Raw genomic sequence first — 16090 nt, 5'->3', positions numbered from 1 at the left:
TAATATGTGTCTATAGTGTTGACTTTTTCACAGAGCTACCAATTTGGACCAAAATGAGCTGCTATGGGAAGGGAAGGGAAGGGAAGGGAAGGGAAGGGAAGGGAAGGGAAGGGAAGGGAAGGGAAGGGAAGGGAAGGGAAGGGAAGGGAAGGGAAGGGAAGGGAAGGGAAGGGAAGGGAAGGGAAGGGAAGGGAAGGGAAGGGAAGGGAAGGGAAGGGAAGGGAAGGGAAGGGAAGGGAAGGGAAGGGAAGGGAAGGGAAGGGAAGGGAAGGGAAGGGAAGGGAAGGGAAGGGAAGGGAAGGGAAGGGAAGGGAAGGGAAGGGAAGGGAAGGGAAGGGAAGGGAAGGGAAGGGAAGGGAAGGGAAGGGAAGGGAAGGGAAGGGAAGGGAAAGATTTTTTTTTTTTCAAGAGAATCATGAAGGAGCAACAGGAAGAAAACAGTATTGGGAACATTTTCAGAAGTTTTCTGAAAAGACTTTCAAGGAAAAACTAAACCTTAACAAGGCTTTATCTATAACTAGAACATAAATTATTATTCTGTGGACTTACAGACACCAGCTTCATGTTTTATTGCATTTTCAGTCTTTTTTCTTCAACTGTTTAATTAAAAACTCATTTTACAGATGGTAGAAAGAGCATAACTATGGAGAGTCACACATGTTCCTTGGTGCTTGATTCCTTACACTTGATCTATCATGAATTGCCAGACTGTCAGCAGCTCAGTGAAGACCCCTCACATGGAAAGAGCCACAAGAGATTGTCTCTTTCATGAGCTCAGATTTTAGCAGTTTCAGAAGGCAGGTCTATGTGTCATTTCATATTCTTACCCTGTGGAGGGAGACATGAGGGAATGTGAATGAATGTCTAACCTATATATGATCCAGGTACCCAAAGGAATCCTTTCATTTTATTTTAATGAGGTCAGGAATACATTAAGAACTCTCTACTACTTTTGCCTTGTCATTACTACGTTTCAAGACTTTCTATCTGCACTTTGAGTAAACAAACAGGCTGCCTATTCTGGGAAACCTACTTTGAAAAGATGATGGTGATTTGTTCATTTAGGATTCAGGAAGGCTGCTTAAGGACTGCCCTGTGCTGTGCCCTGTGCTGAAGGCATGCAATGAGCTTCTCCATCTCCACAATGGGTTGCTGTTAGAAATATAATTCTTCATAAATTGGTATGCACCTCCTGAATTACTTGAATTACTTCTGAATTAATTGAATTACTTCTCTAACTAACTAGATTTAGGTTCTGAAGTTTTGTCAGTGAATAAGTACTAAATTCCTGGGGACTGCACAGTTTCCTGTTTAACTGATTTATAGTTTTAAGATAGGCATCAAAACGTGCCCTTCTAGAATTTGAATGTTGGTGATAAACAGGGAGTGAAAAGGAACAAAAATCAGACATCTGCACTTATGTTCAAAAGCAGAAGAGCAGCGGTAACTGCGGTGCAGACTTTCACAGTTTAGCTAAGTAATACTTCACAGTACTTCACAATAACCCTCACTATTGTCAAGTGCAAGTATCATTCATGTTTTCTTTTCTTGCCAAGATTGCCAAAGAAGTTACCAGGAATTCCCAAGGGATGAGAGTAGGAAAGCAAAGTCATTTCACACAGGTCAGAAATGTTGCTCAACATCTATGTGCCTCAATAAAAGCCAAGGATTTTGCTTCCACAATTTATGTAAGAAAGTAGTTTTATTCTCTCTCTTATGTACATTATGACACAGTCTGAAGTTGCATTCATCACTCTGCATTCATAGCACGCTGTCGTGCCAATCCTCCTCTTCTCTCCAGCAACAAGTATAAAAATGATACCACTTAGGAGTGAATCAGTCAAATTACTTGCTGAGAAGAAATACTGCCAAAAAAACATCTCTCTTTTCCAGCAGGTTTACCTGTGTTGGGAATGACCTATCAGTGAGTGACTCTGTCTTGTGTTCAGGTCCAATACAGTCAGGAAGCCCAGTGAGACAAATGACACTTTGCATGAAAGGCAAACAGCTACAGAGAGAAACCATGACTAATAGCATAGGGCGTGTTGTTGTAACCTTTAAAACTGTTCCAATCCACTCTTCTCCTTGAATATTTACTCACACCTTTTTTTCTAATAAATATACCCTCCCACACTTATTATGCCATGCAGGATCTCACAGCTCCTTTTATTTTTTTCTTTTCTTTTAACATATGGTTCTTTTGCTACCTACTCAGTCTCTAGAACTACATTTAGAAATGATGCATAAATACAACTTGTTATACTCATCTACAAACTCTGCTCAATGCTCTTCTTTATTAGCACCTTTTCGCTTGTCAGTATGGTTGAAAGCATGAGAGATTTAACACTTCTGTGTAAGATTTTTTTTGTTTTTTATTTTTATTTTCTCACCAAAAGTCAAGATGTCATGATGCTAGTGTGTAATAAATTCAGATGCAAATATCAATACTCTGTTTGGGTCCCACCTCTATGTAAATAATTCATTCCCATTTTAGAAACTAACACAAGCAAAAAATTAAAATGAAATTTTTTTCTGCAAAACAGAACTTTAATGCTTCATATGATTATTAAAGAAATTCAGAGAACTTCAAAGATAATAATACAGTAAAACACCAGAGTCTGAATTTATATTCTATGGTTGTATGAACACTTACTAATGATTATAATAGTTTACAGTCCAATATAAATATTTTTAAAAATAAATAATTTACTTTATGAAATGCAGATGACTAACTCATTAACTTTTGACAAAATCCTGTCTAGGATCTGTTTTAAAAATGTCTCCCTCCAAAAATCTAGAATAGCTCATCACTAAAGATAACCACCATTCAATCCAGAGATATCTCTCCTTTCACAGATAGTTATTGGTAACTTCCCATGCAAATCAATTCTCCTTCATGGAAAAGTTTTGTGTCCCCAAATATTAGATTTTGAATATGACTGATGGTTTGGGCTCTATGATCAATAAAAGTTGGTTACAGGATTTTTGCCTCTGTTTAATCCTAGGAGCCTACTGGAGAAGCCCATTTCTGGTTTATGGCTAAGATCCATGCATTTCAGAATTGCAGCCACTTCTGAGCACTTCAACAAAAAGTTGTTTTAAAACCAGTGTGGCAAACACAAGACCTTCCCCAGACTCTGATGATACTTCTGTACAAGAACAAGCCAAAGGGTCTCTCAGAGTCCCTTACTACATTTTTATGCAGTTCTATTCTACATTGGGATAAGAAATCACAGTCCTTCTTCTCCCTCTGGCTGCAGAGCTAAGGATTCCCTAACACAAAACTACACTGACATGAGTTCACTCCAGTACATCATTTCAGATTGCACAGTAAAACCACACTTAAATGAAAGTGTTCTGGACATGTTTTTCTTCCAAACAGGTTAGTTTACATTTAATCATTTTCTGTATTACCAGACACATCACCATTTAAATACAAATGTCACTACACTTGCTAGCTCTTCTTCATCCATACGTCATTACGTTACTGTGCAAAAATAAAAAAATAAAAAAAAATACATATCCAGACTTTCTGTACTACATGTTAATCCACTGAGGTTTTTTCCTCAAAGTAAGTTGCCCTCAACACTTAAGTTCAGTGTGAGTTTCTGAGCCTTTAGTATCTGTCTTCAGAGTTAGAAAGGCAAAAAACTAAAAGGCAGAGTACAACCTGAGGACGATCTAACGGAAAAACAGAATATTTAGGATTGAGGCAGAATAATTGAGCACTGGCAGAAATAAATGTGCCAAAGTGCAATTAATGCATCCTTTCCATTTTGTAAAACTGTGTTTAAAAATGGCTATGTTCTAGAGAAAGGTTAACAACCTTATACAGACTAACAGGAAATGTGTGTTGGAGCTACAAACCTGTTTCAAGTCTACTTTGCCAGGTATTAATAATATGTTCTCAAATATCTCACCACCATCTTTACCACCACTATACTAACTTGGACTTGAAAAAAAAAAAAAAAAAAAAAAAAAGAGTTAAGGGTAACATTACAGAAATCACAACTTGCTAATACAAAGTTACACTGAAGGAGTCCTTACACATGTAAAAAGTACCTTATAAAAAAATTAAAAAATATATAAATAAATCAAATTTAAATGGCTACCTAAATTTATCTACTTCCTCTTGGAAATGGAAGGCCTAGCATGGATAAAGTCCGAATCTGAGACAAGCATATTCTGCCTTCAATAATTTTGTACTTCAGCTGAAAAATAAGCATGCAGGCTCACCCTAGGTGTTAGTAAAATATATGTTTTCCCTAGCATGATGCCTCCTTGTTTTTAAACTTTTTTTTTTTTTTAATTTCAAAAACCTTCCCTTTCTTCCCCTTCCTTGTGAACACCGGCCCAGAAGTTCCTATCATTTTACTGAAGTGATGTTTCAGAATTCTGCAGTTTTGGTTAATAATTGATAAGCCATACTATCAAAATCTTACCAGTGGACAGGCACGTTTCCGAAATAGCAGTAGCTTCCATTTCACTATTAGTAAAAATATTCAGCAAATTAGAGGGGCATATCTTTTCATAGCGGTTTTAAGCTTCTCTTATACTCTCACCTCCTAGATTTCTCAGATGAATTACTCTATTAGTAAGTAGGATATGTATTTCCTCAAGTCAATATTTCTGAAACTAATATTGCCTGATGTGTATAGCTGGTCTAACAGTTGTAATTACTAACCATTTGCTGACAATAGCTTATTCTTTAAAGTCATTAATGTACCCTTGTCTAGTTGTTGTGGTTTTTGTTATGTATCTCTCAAGAGCTAAGCTAACCTAGGGCTATAACACAGAGAGACAGGCACCTTTTTTCAAGCAAGTCAGTACTGAGGATCTGAGTAAAAACCTAATGAATATCTAAAACAGAAACAGCTGTACTTCACATCTATATTCATGAGCTCTGTGTTCTTGAAAATATCTTTGCAATCACAACTTTAAGATTCCTAAGAATTGCACCAACGATATTTTGAGAGCTGGTAACCATTATTGTCAGTTTCAGTTGCCGTACTGTGTAAAAAAATAAAGGATACTTTTTAAAATACACCATGAAAAAATATATACAGCTTATAATATAAAACACTTTCTGCTTCATTAGTGAAATGTCACACTGAACACTGAATGGGCATCTATCTGCCTCTACTAATGAGCTGGAGAAAGTTAGTGTTTTCCACAGCATATTTTCAGCATTTGTAGAATGCTGAAGGGTCATGCAGAGTTCACATGATCTACATAAAGTGTAGGAAATTAATATACTTCTGGAAAAGCATAAGTAGCTTTGTAAGTGTGATGGAGCTGCCATCATTCAGATGCCCTTTTCCTACCTCTTGTGCCATTACATTTTTAAAGAGAACAAAAGTGAAAGATGTGTTTTCTAGGCCCTCTTATGGCCTCACTGAATGCCATTGTTTTAAACATGTATAAGCAGATAAAGATGACATTATCCAACACTAATATCAGACTGAGGGAGAGCTCCTGTAGCAATGTTCAGCTCCAGTGTACTGGGAAAAATTAGAGCCTATTTCTCATAAGTAACCTGGCCTAAGCAGTGCCTGCAACAAATACAGATGGAACAGCAGCACTGTGAAAAAGAGCAGCAGTAATATATTGGCTTATTTCTCCAATGAACTTGTTTAAAAGCCATAACAGACCTGCTGCCTTGTTCACATCAATGAATTGCCTGCAGATTGCCTTTATTTTTATGTGGTACCAGAGACTGAAGTTGACAGATCCAATTCAGAGAACCCAGAGTCTGCCCTTGTTGAAAGAATAAACCAAGGAAAACACTGGTGTGTGGGGTTTTTTTTGTTTGTTTGTTTTGTGTTTGTTTGTTTGTTTGTTTGTTTGTTTTAGATACAAACTGACAGTTTTATGTGGAATTTTAGGAAATAGTTAGTTTTCTAACTTCTGTGTCTTATATTCCCCAAATTAGTAAAAGCTGGGGAGCAAATTAAAAATAAATAAAATATATATATATTTTAAAAAATAGCAGTCTCAATTCATCTGCAAGTGTTTTTGTTTGTATTTTTGTTTATTTGTTTCTTCAGGGATCCTACAGTGCACACACACATCCACCTTTATAACAAATGCTTACCCATCCTTGCAATGAATGCACATCCTACACCACCTTACCCCTTACATGTGTTAATCTGGTTTAAGTGGGAAAGTAGTCTGGAGCAATGTTCTGAAGGACTTCACTTTGAAACCCAGTTGAGATCCTGTCACCCTCATTTCCCTGCCCCTGCTCACACAAAGTGTCTTGGTCTGCTGCATTGCAAAAACCTATTCCAAAGAAAGAGCATTCCATAGTGCTCTCCTGGTTTCCAAAACAGAGTCAGTTTAAAGTTGTTATACACAAAAATCATTTGGGATAGTAATTATGATATGAGTACCTCCTCACAATGAAAATGTTAGTTCCCTAGTGTGCTCCACTATTAAGGCTACCAACGCTTCCATACTAATCCCACACAGACACTGCTTGATATCCAGTCTGGTAAAATAATGCCAGACTGCAAAAAAAAAAAAACAGCAAAAAGAAGACAAGTCTGCTGCTCCCAACCAAACAGTTCTCTGCTCACACCAGCCACTGAAACTGACCAAAAGATACAAAAGTAAGAAAGACAAGTAAGTCTGTTGTAAGGCGGAGGTGAATCAGACTTGCAGAAGGGTTGGCAACTGGGGAAATCATCCTCTCCAAGTCCATTTCAAATACCCATGAACCCTTGAAACATACTGTCAACAGGAGCAGAGGAAGGAATTGCTCATAGAGCTGTAGGCAGCCTTTTAAATTATGACTGAGACTTGCTATTTCTGAGAGTCACCACAGGAAAGAAAAGTCTTCACTCAAATTACATCCAAGAGTAAAAAGCTGTAAGGCTAATGCAGGAACCCAAAATACAAGAGATTTCTACATATGTGCAGCAGAGACACCAGGTCACAGGAGGCCATGACCTGTTAGAGAACACGAATAAGATGAATAGGTTAGCTCCTGTCTTTTTATTTTGTTTCTGGCACCCAATCTTCCACAACCAGAATCACAGAATGGACCATGTCGGAAGGGACCTCTGAAGATCATCTAGTCCAATCGCCCTGATGTGCAGGATCACCTAGAGCACGTTGTGCAGGATTGCATCCAGGTAGGTTTTGAGTATCTCCAGAGAAAGAGACTCCACAACCTCTCTTGGCAACTTGTCCCAGTGCTGTGTCACCCTCACAGTGCAGAAGTGCCCCCTCATGTTGAGACAGAACCTCCTGTGCTTCAGTTCGTAACCAGTTCCTCTTGTCCTGTTGCTGGACACAACTGAAAAGAGATCGGCTCCAACCTCTTGACACCCTCCCTTCAGATATTTATACACATTAATGAGGTCTCCCCTCAGCCTTCTCTTTTCCAGGATAAACATGTACAGCTCTCTCCCTATACAACTGGTGCTCCAGTCCTCTCATCATCTTCGTAGCCTTCCTCTGGATTTTCTCCAATAGCTCCATGTCTCTCTTGTACTGGGGAGCCCAGAACTGGACACAATACTCCATGTGTGGCCTCACCAGGGCTGAGTAGAGGGGGAGGATCACCTCCCTTGACCTACCGGCAACATTCTTCTGAATGCAGCCCAGGAACCTGTCAGCCTTCCTGGCCACAAGGGCACAGTGCTGACCCATAGTCAGCCTGCTGTCCACCAGGTCTCCCAGGTCCCTCTCTGCAGAGCTGTTCTCCAGCAGGTCAGCCCCCAGCCTGTACTGGTGCTTGGGATTATTCCTCCCTAGGTGCAGGACCCTGCACTTGCCCTTGTTGAACTTCATGAGGTCCCTCTCAGCCCAGCCCTCCAGCCTGTTGAGGTCCCTCTGAATGGCAGCACAGCCCTCTGGGGTATCAACCACTCATCCCAGCTTTGTGTTGTCAGCAAACTTGCTGAGGGTGCACTCTGTTCCATCATCCAGATCTTTGATGAATATGTTGAACAAGACTGGATGCAGTACTGACCCCTGGGGGACACCGCTAGCTAAAAGCATCCAACTAGACTGTACCACTAAGCATAACCCTCTGAGCTCTGCCATCCAGCCAATTGCCAATCCACCTCACTCTCCACTCACCTAGGCCACACTAACTGCACTCCAAATTGAAACTAAAGCATATTTCTGACAATACTGCCTCCTGATGGACAATATGGATGGGTCAGTGGTAGGACTGTTCTCTGCACACCACTTCCAGTGTGGCTCCTGGAGCCACTGAACATCACTCCTACCATCCCACTGCCCAGCACATGCAGCATGTAACTTCTAACACCTCATTGTAAAAGCACTGCTTTGGGCTGTGGCAGAGGTCTCTCTTATGTAATTATTTCAGGCATGGTGAAGTGGAAAAAACACACACCACATATTAATAACAACAGAAATTGAACCTCTGGAAGATTTGCATTCAGACTTGGAGCAGGTAGAATTTAATATGCAAAATCTCTTTGTATCAGACTCATCATGCAGAACACCAAAATGCTTTTGCTACAATGTTGTTGATACCAGCACGTCTTTGGAAATGTCATTCTGAACCTTTGCATGCAGGGATAACCCTGGTAGGCACAAATCCAGCATAAGTCTTTTACATCTGTGGAGCAGACACAATTATCTTCCTAGCCTGTCACTTGCCTCCCACATCTGCAATTAGCTGTCATTGTCTCTGCCTACCTTAGAGTGCTACTGTCAACTTCTCTTTGAGTGTTTTCTCTAACACAAATCCATTGTTCCCAGTAAAATTTATTTTCTGATTATAAAGGCAAGCTAATTCTTTTTTTGTTATTGTATTGTACATTCTCATAACTATCTAGACTGTTTGTAACTGATAACACATTTGTTAGATGAAAATGAATTCTCTTCTCTTTGATCTTGATTTACTTCTTTCATGGGTTTTGTGCAGAAGAGCTAAGTAACAATGATATCAAAAAAGTCACATAAGGCACATAGAACTATTTATTATCTCTCTCTGGTTTTATGTGCCACAAGATTCTAGCAAAATAATCTCATATTCCTCTTTTTGTTTTTGAATGAATGGCTTCATTTGTAACAACTCCCTACTTGCATTCCACCCTGAAACCGTTTTATTATCCAAGTGTGAGTTAGGCATAGTGATGGGTAAATTATTCTGAATCAGAATAAAATCATTTTCTTCCTACTCAGATGTGTGGATGAAAAAATGGACATAGAGATTTCCACAGAACAGCAAGAACATTTGTTGAGCAGTTTTGAAGTGCTGAATTGTTGCAATTATTTAAAATGACATAGAAGAGCTCTGCCCCTCCTCCACCAGGCTTAGTGGGGATGCCGTGCTCATGGCATGTAAATAAGCACTTGTTTAAATACTTGCCGTGCAATATGCTCACCATGGGCTGTCAGCAACTCTGTGTCATGCAGCGTGACAGAAAACACAGGAGACATTGAAGGCCAAGTAATGAACACACCACCACCATGGTGAGGCAGAAGCTGGTCACAACAAGATCGGCAGACAGTAGCCATGCTCCAGTGATGCAGAGGGCAGATGGGCTGCAGCAGCCCTAAAGCAGAAAGTGGATGGCATTCTGCCATGCATGGAGCATGAGAAGGATTAACTTGTTACCCAGACATGCCGGCCAATGCCAGCTTCAGAACCAACTCTCATGTATCCTGCTTATTGTGCCAAAATGTCATGGAAACAGTTCTACCACTAGTGTTGCTCAAAAGACCATTCCTCCCAAAACAAGCTGACGTAACCTACTGCCTCCTCTCTGTGCTCAAGGATCGGCACTGCTGAGAGCAGCCAGAGTGCATCCTGGGTCATTAAACATAATTAAAGACACTTGAATTTTCGGCTGTGATGTACCCAAGGGAATAGCTCTCACATCAGCACAATAACATAGCAAATTTATTAACTGTGGTGACACTGTTAATCTGTATGATTCTTTCTTAAAAATAATAATCAACACAGGGCTTTGTACCAGGACAAATGTTTAAAAATCCTTAACAACTTCAGCAAAATAGAAATTCTGCAAAATGCTTTTTTTCAAAGGATTGGAGTATCACTCCATTTTTAGGCCTATTACATAATCTGTCTTTCCTGGTTTTTAGCTTACTGAACTGTTCAAGTTAATTCAACATCATCATGCATCATTTGTCCGTACCAGAACATCCAATTTTACTATAGTTTTCCTCATTCAGGGCATTACAGTTCGGACCAGTTTGTTTTATGGATGAGAGAGCTTTAAACTATATATAGCAATAGAAAACAACAGAAACCATTTTTAAATGTGAATAGCAGCAAATACCTTCAGTCCACTCAGAATATTCCTTCAGAAGTCAAACCAATGCAAAATTGAATAGTGTTTTGTTTTTCCCTGAAAACAAAATATTTAAGGGGAATGTTAATAGAGAAACCTTCAATTTTACAAGCAAGGCAACTTGCCTTCTGCTAAGGATTAAGATGAAAATTCCCAATCAGCTCTATTTTCAGCATGAGGTATGCCCATTCATGCCTGGATGGAAAAAGTTTCTGTGCCAGCACCCACCCTGCAACAATAGTGGCACAGGGAGGAACATGAATGCCCTTAAAGCAAGCTTCCACGACTTGGGAGGAAATGCGTCTCCAACACGTTCCTCAGAGCTTGGCAGCCCATCCAGCTGTCTCCATCCATATCACCTCTCACGTCATTTCTGAGAATAGTACAAAGATCCACATTCAGTACATCATCAGATGTTATTCTTAAGCAAATTTTCAGGTAGCTCTAATAATATCAAAGGTATTAACGATGAAAAAGTCTGCCTTTTCTCTCCACTTTTTTGATCCAAACCCTTTTTGGTTTTGATGCAACCAAAGGCTTTCAGATTTATTTACACTCCCATACCCCCACCCTCACCCCACTCCCTACAAAGTAATGGTCTCAAGCCTGTGGTCAGTGATCTTGCTACATGGGACTTTTGCTCTCTGTTTCTCTTCTTTTGGAGCATTTGCAATTTATATATGTAACAGAATATGAAAGTATAAAGGAATAAGCTAACTGCAAGACATACTTCTCTGAGCTGAAATTCTGTTTTGGAGAATAAATTTATTTATTTATGGTTTTGTTTTTTGTTTGTTTGTTTGTTTTTCCTCCTAAAAATTTTAGCAAAAGTGGCTTATTTTTCTGGCTAGGTTTTTGACAAACACACTTGGCCTACACCTGGGAAAAGTTTTTATACGCACAATCAGTATTTCCAGACAACTGGTATTTTTGGTAATTGTTACTGGTTTTAATTACTAAGTCTGTTTAGAAGATAGAGATAATGAAGGGCAGAAAAAATTACCCAACTTCCTTGTTCCTGAGTCAATGGAAAAGCCAGAAATAGAACCAGGGAAGCTTCAGCAGCTCCCAACCCATAGCTGGCATCTCAAAAAAAAAAAAAAAAAAAAAAAAAAAAAAAAAAAAGCAGGGTTAGAATGATTGGCAATATGAGCCAACATTCATGGGCAGTTTCACACAGTGGCATCCTCAACCAAACAGGAAATATCTGAGTTATCTAAGATCCTGCCACATGGTGACGACTGGCAAGCACTGACTTGTTAGCAGCACAGACTGTACACCAGTATTGCACCTCCAACATGATTTTTTTTAAATCACAAAGTGCTTTATTGCTACTCAAAGTCTAAAGTTAATTGACATTGTTAAGAAAATGTTCACTTGCTGCAGAAACATTACTTTTATAGTATAAATTAGTTTAGCACACAATGTTCTCAATTAATGGTGATTAAGGTTCAGATATCATTAATCACAGCACTTCTTTAAAAAAAAAAAAAAAAAAAAAAAAAGCACAAATAAAGATGCTTCAGGGTGGCTGAATTGCTAGATATTTTGTCATTATCAAGTTACAGACTGTGACTTGTTCTATACAGAATGTCTTTGAGACTATAAACCTGCAAATGTGGAGGGTGCTTTTTTTGTGTGTGTGTGTGGTTTTGTTTTGTGGCTTTTTTCTTTTTTTCAGTGATCAGATTTTTATCTGGTATAAAACTGGTTTAGCAACATCAGATTTAGCCATCCCAGATGGTGCAGCAGAGGTTAAGCCCACATACATCTAATCATTTTGTGGACAATAGGAACTTTTTGAGTTGCCTGGAGAGCTTTACAGAACTGTAAAGTTCTAAACAGATGTTGAAGTGTGATCTTAAAAAGTGTTTCAAGCTGTGTTCCTGGGTCATCTAAGTCCTTAATATCTCAGACAGAGAAGAACTTGCAAGGCTTATATGCCTGTTTTAAGTGTGTTTATTTGTTATTCTAATCTGTACGTACATGCATTCTCTGGAATCTAAAAGTCTGATTCACTGAAAGTGGTTAAGTAAACATACCTTCACCTCAGCTCTGCCAACACATTTCTTACGTATATTTCATCTGTCTGCTTTATGACTAAAATTTTTTTTTTTTTTTTCCAGAAAAAACAAAACTTTACCAGGAGAGTGGATTATCATCTTCTATTTCATATATCACATTACATTAAGGAGAGTTGTTTGACTAGTCAAGCACTCACTGAGAAACACTGATCTTTGCTACTAAGGCAGAAAAAGCATCCATTTGAATTTCAGATCCTTGATTTTCATCAGTCACAGACAGGGGAAAAAATCCTTCTATTTACAATATACATGTAAGTAAAATTCCCCTGAACTTAATAAAATAAGCCCCAGAGTATTCTTTAAAAATTATGTAGAATTGCATAATTGCATTTAAAAGAGTAAATAAAGACTCTGAAGCTCACAACTCATCTTTGACAGGTGTGTTGGCATTTTGGTAAGCAGATGAATGAAGGGACTCAAGAGGAGCTTATAGCACAGTTCAGAGATTCTCCTTTGTGGTTCTTTACAGGTGAGTGCAGGCACAAAGACAGGGAAAAAAAAATGAGTTTATTTAAATTATATTCAAATTACCCCTTTGCCACCTAATATATTTCTGTAAGACTCGAGGAGGAGGAATGAAGAGGCAGAACAGATATTTCTGTTTTTATTCCTGTGTATTGTGTTTGGCTGAAGGATATGGGCAGAGGCCAGGCTGGTAACTGAGAACATCCCTCAAACTGAGTGGAGACAATTACACCAAAGCTTCTCCAGACTTCTCCATCCTGGTGCCAAAGCACACTGAAGACCAGTCCTGAGACCTTCTCCAGGGCACTTCCCAGCATTACTGAGCAATGAGGAGTATCCTGCAAAAACCAGGGGAGCATTGGGCAGAGGAGCACCTCTGAGGGCCCCTCACTGGCACGGCCAATGCAACTCTGCTGGTCCCCAATTGCAAAGCCAACTGAGACAGGGCCTTATTGAAAAGCTCAGAAGGATCTATCTACTGTAGTAACCTACACTATTTAAGCCAAAGAGAATTTACTTGTATGAGGGGAAAGAGACTTAGGGTTCAAACACCCTAGATATCTGCAGGGAAATAGAAGCTCTGCAAAACTAATGAATAGTCTAAAATAAATCTGTCTCCTGTGGGAATGTTTCTTTTGTCATAAAATATATGAATATTAATTGGACCAGGGGTTCAAACTCTACTTTTTTTTTTTTTTTTTTTTTTTAATTTTCTTCGTGAATATCCTAGCCAGTGGGCTCAACAATGCTTCCCTCTCCCCAGTGGATCTTTAATTATTCTGCAGAAAATAACCTTTCTTTTTCTTATTATTAAAATAAATTCATTAAGAGGAAGAAAAGGAAAGGGGTTCACTTTTCCTCAAAGGGAAAATGTGAAATTAATGGAATATAAAGCATACCAGCTACTGATTTTAAACATGAACATTTATACCAATTTTAAGCTGAAATGTGTCTATTGGTTTAAAAATAATACATCTGATTTCAGAATTTAGGAATGTGAATAGAATTTGAACTTAAAGAACCATGACCAGAACTGGACTTAGCTTTGAAATCAAGTCAGAGGCTTTTACCTTAGGTCTGGTGGGAGTCCATACCCACCCAAATTTTACAGCTTCTTTAAGTGTTTTCTTTGCGTTTCCCTAGCATTGGCAGGAAGTGGCGGCACAACAGAGATTTAAGATAACAATATTCCACAGAACAAAAACAGTGCAGGTTAATCATTATCAAAATAATACTAACAGAATAAGACTATTCACTAATTACACCTTAGGGCAAAAAATAGCCACGCTCTCATAAAGGACCTCATAATCTTCTCCTCTGTTTCCTTTCTCACACTCTACTGCTTTGCTACAAGCCCACCACAGTAAGGTTGTGGCTAGTCAGTGAGAAAAGCAAAATGGAACATGTTCTCAATGATCCTTTTAAAAAATTGATTATTAATTATGTTACAGATACACTGTGCCTTTGTGTGATCAAGAAGACGCCCACAGAGGTATGTCTTACTATCTCTACACACAGAGAGATGGGCATGTACAGGTATTTTACAAAGGAGTAACAATTTTTCTGTTTTATGAAACATCACAACTGAATATTGTAGTTAGCATTGCCTTGGTAATGAGTAATTAATATGGATAATAAATAATCATATTGATAATGAAAAATGTCCTTGTTTTTCATCAGATTTTTCATTTAAAGCTCCAGTGCCTTGTGTACACACACGTTCACCCAACTGCCTTCTGCAAAACCTTCTATCAAGGTCTCCATTGGCTAAAAAGCTTTAAAACTCTTGGGCCATGTTCCATGATTCTATAGAACAGGCTCAGTCTATGTAACTTCAAATTTCAACTTGATCTGATTTGGCTTTTTAACTTAACAGTCATCCTTCTTTCTTAGCCTGATGAGCTTCTATTATCAACAATGAGAGTTTTTAAAAACAACACAGTTTAGTGAAAGACTATCTTTGAATGAAAGGGAGAATTCAAGATTATATTGAGGCTGATGATTAAACTAGGTCATACTATTACTCAGATCTCCTACCTTTACAGACCTGCCAGTTATATATCCTCACTCACTATTAATACTCAATGCAAAGAACACTGTGACAGAACAACACAAGAACCTGATGAGACAATAGTCAAATTTTCCTAAAGCATGCACTAGAAAATGCACATATGTATCACACACTGCTAAAATAGACACTACATTTTGTTCACTAGACTAATCTGTAGCATTTTTATGTACGCACGAACTGAAATTTTATATAAAAGCAAGATGCTGCAAACTTAATAAAGTTATTGATCACAATCCCCACTTGTGTTTGGGTTTCATAAGTTTGACTTTGTCTGCCTTGAACTTCCCTGAGTTCAGACAGTAAGATTTAGTACAGAATCTGTTACCCCTTCAGTGGAAGTTAAATGAATTCTAAGTGACAGTGTTTATAGTCCATAGTACATCATGGGAAGCTTGCAGGAAAACTCTTTACTGAGAAAGATGTTTAACAGACAGACAGACAGATACAAAAATTTACTAAAGGGAAATGAAGACCTATCACTAGCATTCTTATCAACTCTTTTAAAATAATACTAAAAAACAAACAAACAAAAAACATATGAGCAGGAAGAATGGAATTAAAAATCAAATTATATAACAAAATGAGGGGGAAAAAGTCATGCGTATGTTTGCTAAAGACATAAAATTCAGGAAAGAGTTAGTAAAATATTTCTGAATATACCAGGAAAATTACTTTCAATTTTGCTCTATTCCAAAGAGATAACAGCTATTACATTGACAGATAAATAAACACACACACACACACACACATACTAAAAGATGCAAAAGATTTCTTGTGATTCAGAATGATTCTGTCTGCAATATTTGAGAAACTTTTCCACTTTAATCTTACCACTGCATATGTCCAATATGATGGAAGCTGATCTTGTTCCCATCTACAACCTGCTTATTAGTGAAGGGAAAGAGCTGCACCTATACCTCTCAGTGACTTTCAAATGAGACCCTTGGCAGCAGGAATGTAAAACACCTGAGCACAGATACAATGCAAAGTGCCTACAGTGATTAGGATCTCTGGCAGAAAGCAAGAATGATCTTTAAGACCAAGCTGGGAAGACACCTCTCAAGAGATATAATGGACCCTGTGAGGGACAAAAGCTGGATTAGATGGACCTTAGACTTTTTTCACTCTAATTTTCCAAATAAATATGAAATATTGGGAAAAAAGAGTGGAGT

General features: G+C 38.3%; 1 long non-coding RNA gene across 1 annotated transcript; it reads right to left on the bottom strand.

Annotated features, from left to right (window-relative positions):
- Positions 1 to 10525: 10525 nt before the first annotated feature.
- LOC140000654 (uncharacterized) lies at positions 10526 to 11385 on the bottom strand. Its single transcript, XR_011805736.1, has 2 exons — positions 11302 to 11385; positions 10526 to 10671 (listed from the first exon to the last, which is right to left on the bottom strand). It is a non-coding gene; the product is annotated as an uncharacterized lncRNA (long non-coding RNA).
- Between the last annotated feature and the right edge of the window lie 4705 nt (positions 11386 to 16090).

The sequence above is a fragment of the Anas platyrhynchos genome, chromosome Z (assembly GCF_047663525.1).
Source record: "Anas platyrhynchos isolate ZD024472 breed Pekin duck chromosome Z, IASCAAS_PekinDuck_T2T, whole genome shotgun sequence".
Taxonomy (NCBI): Eukaryota; Metazoa; Chordata; class Aves; order Anseriformes; family Anatidae; genus Anas; species Anas platyrhynchos.
Note: the sequence above shows the minus strand (reverse complement) of the source record. Positions and strands in the feature narration are given on the sequence as shown.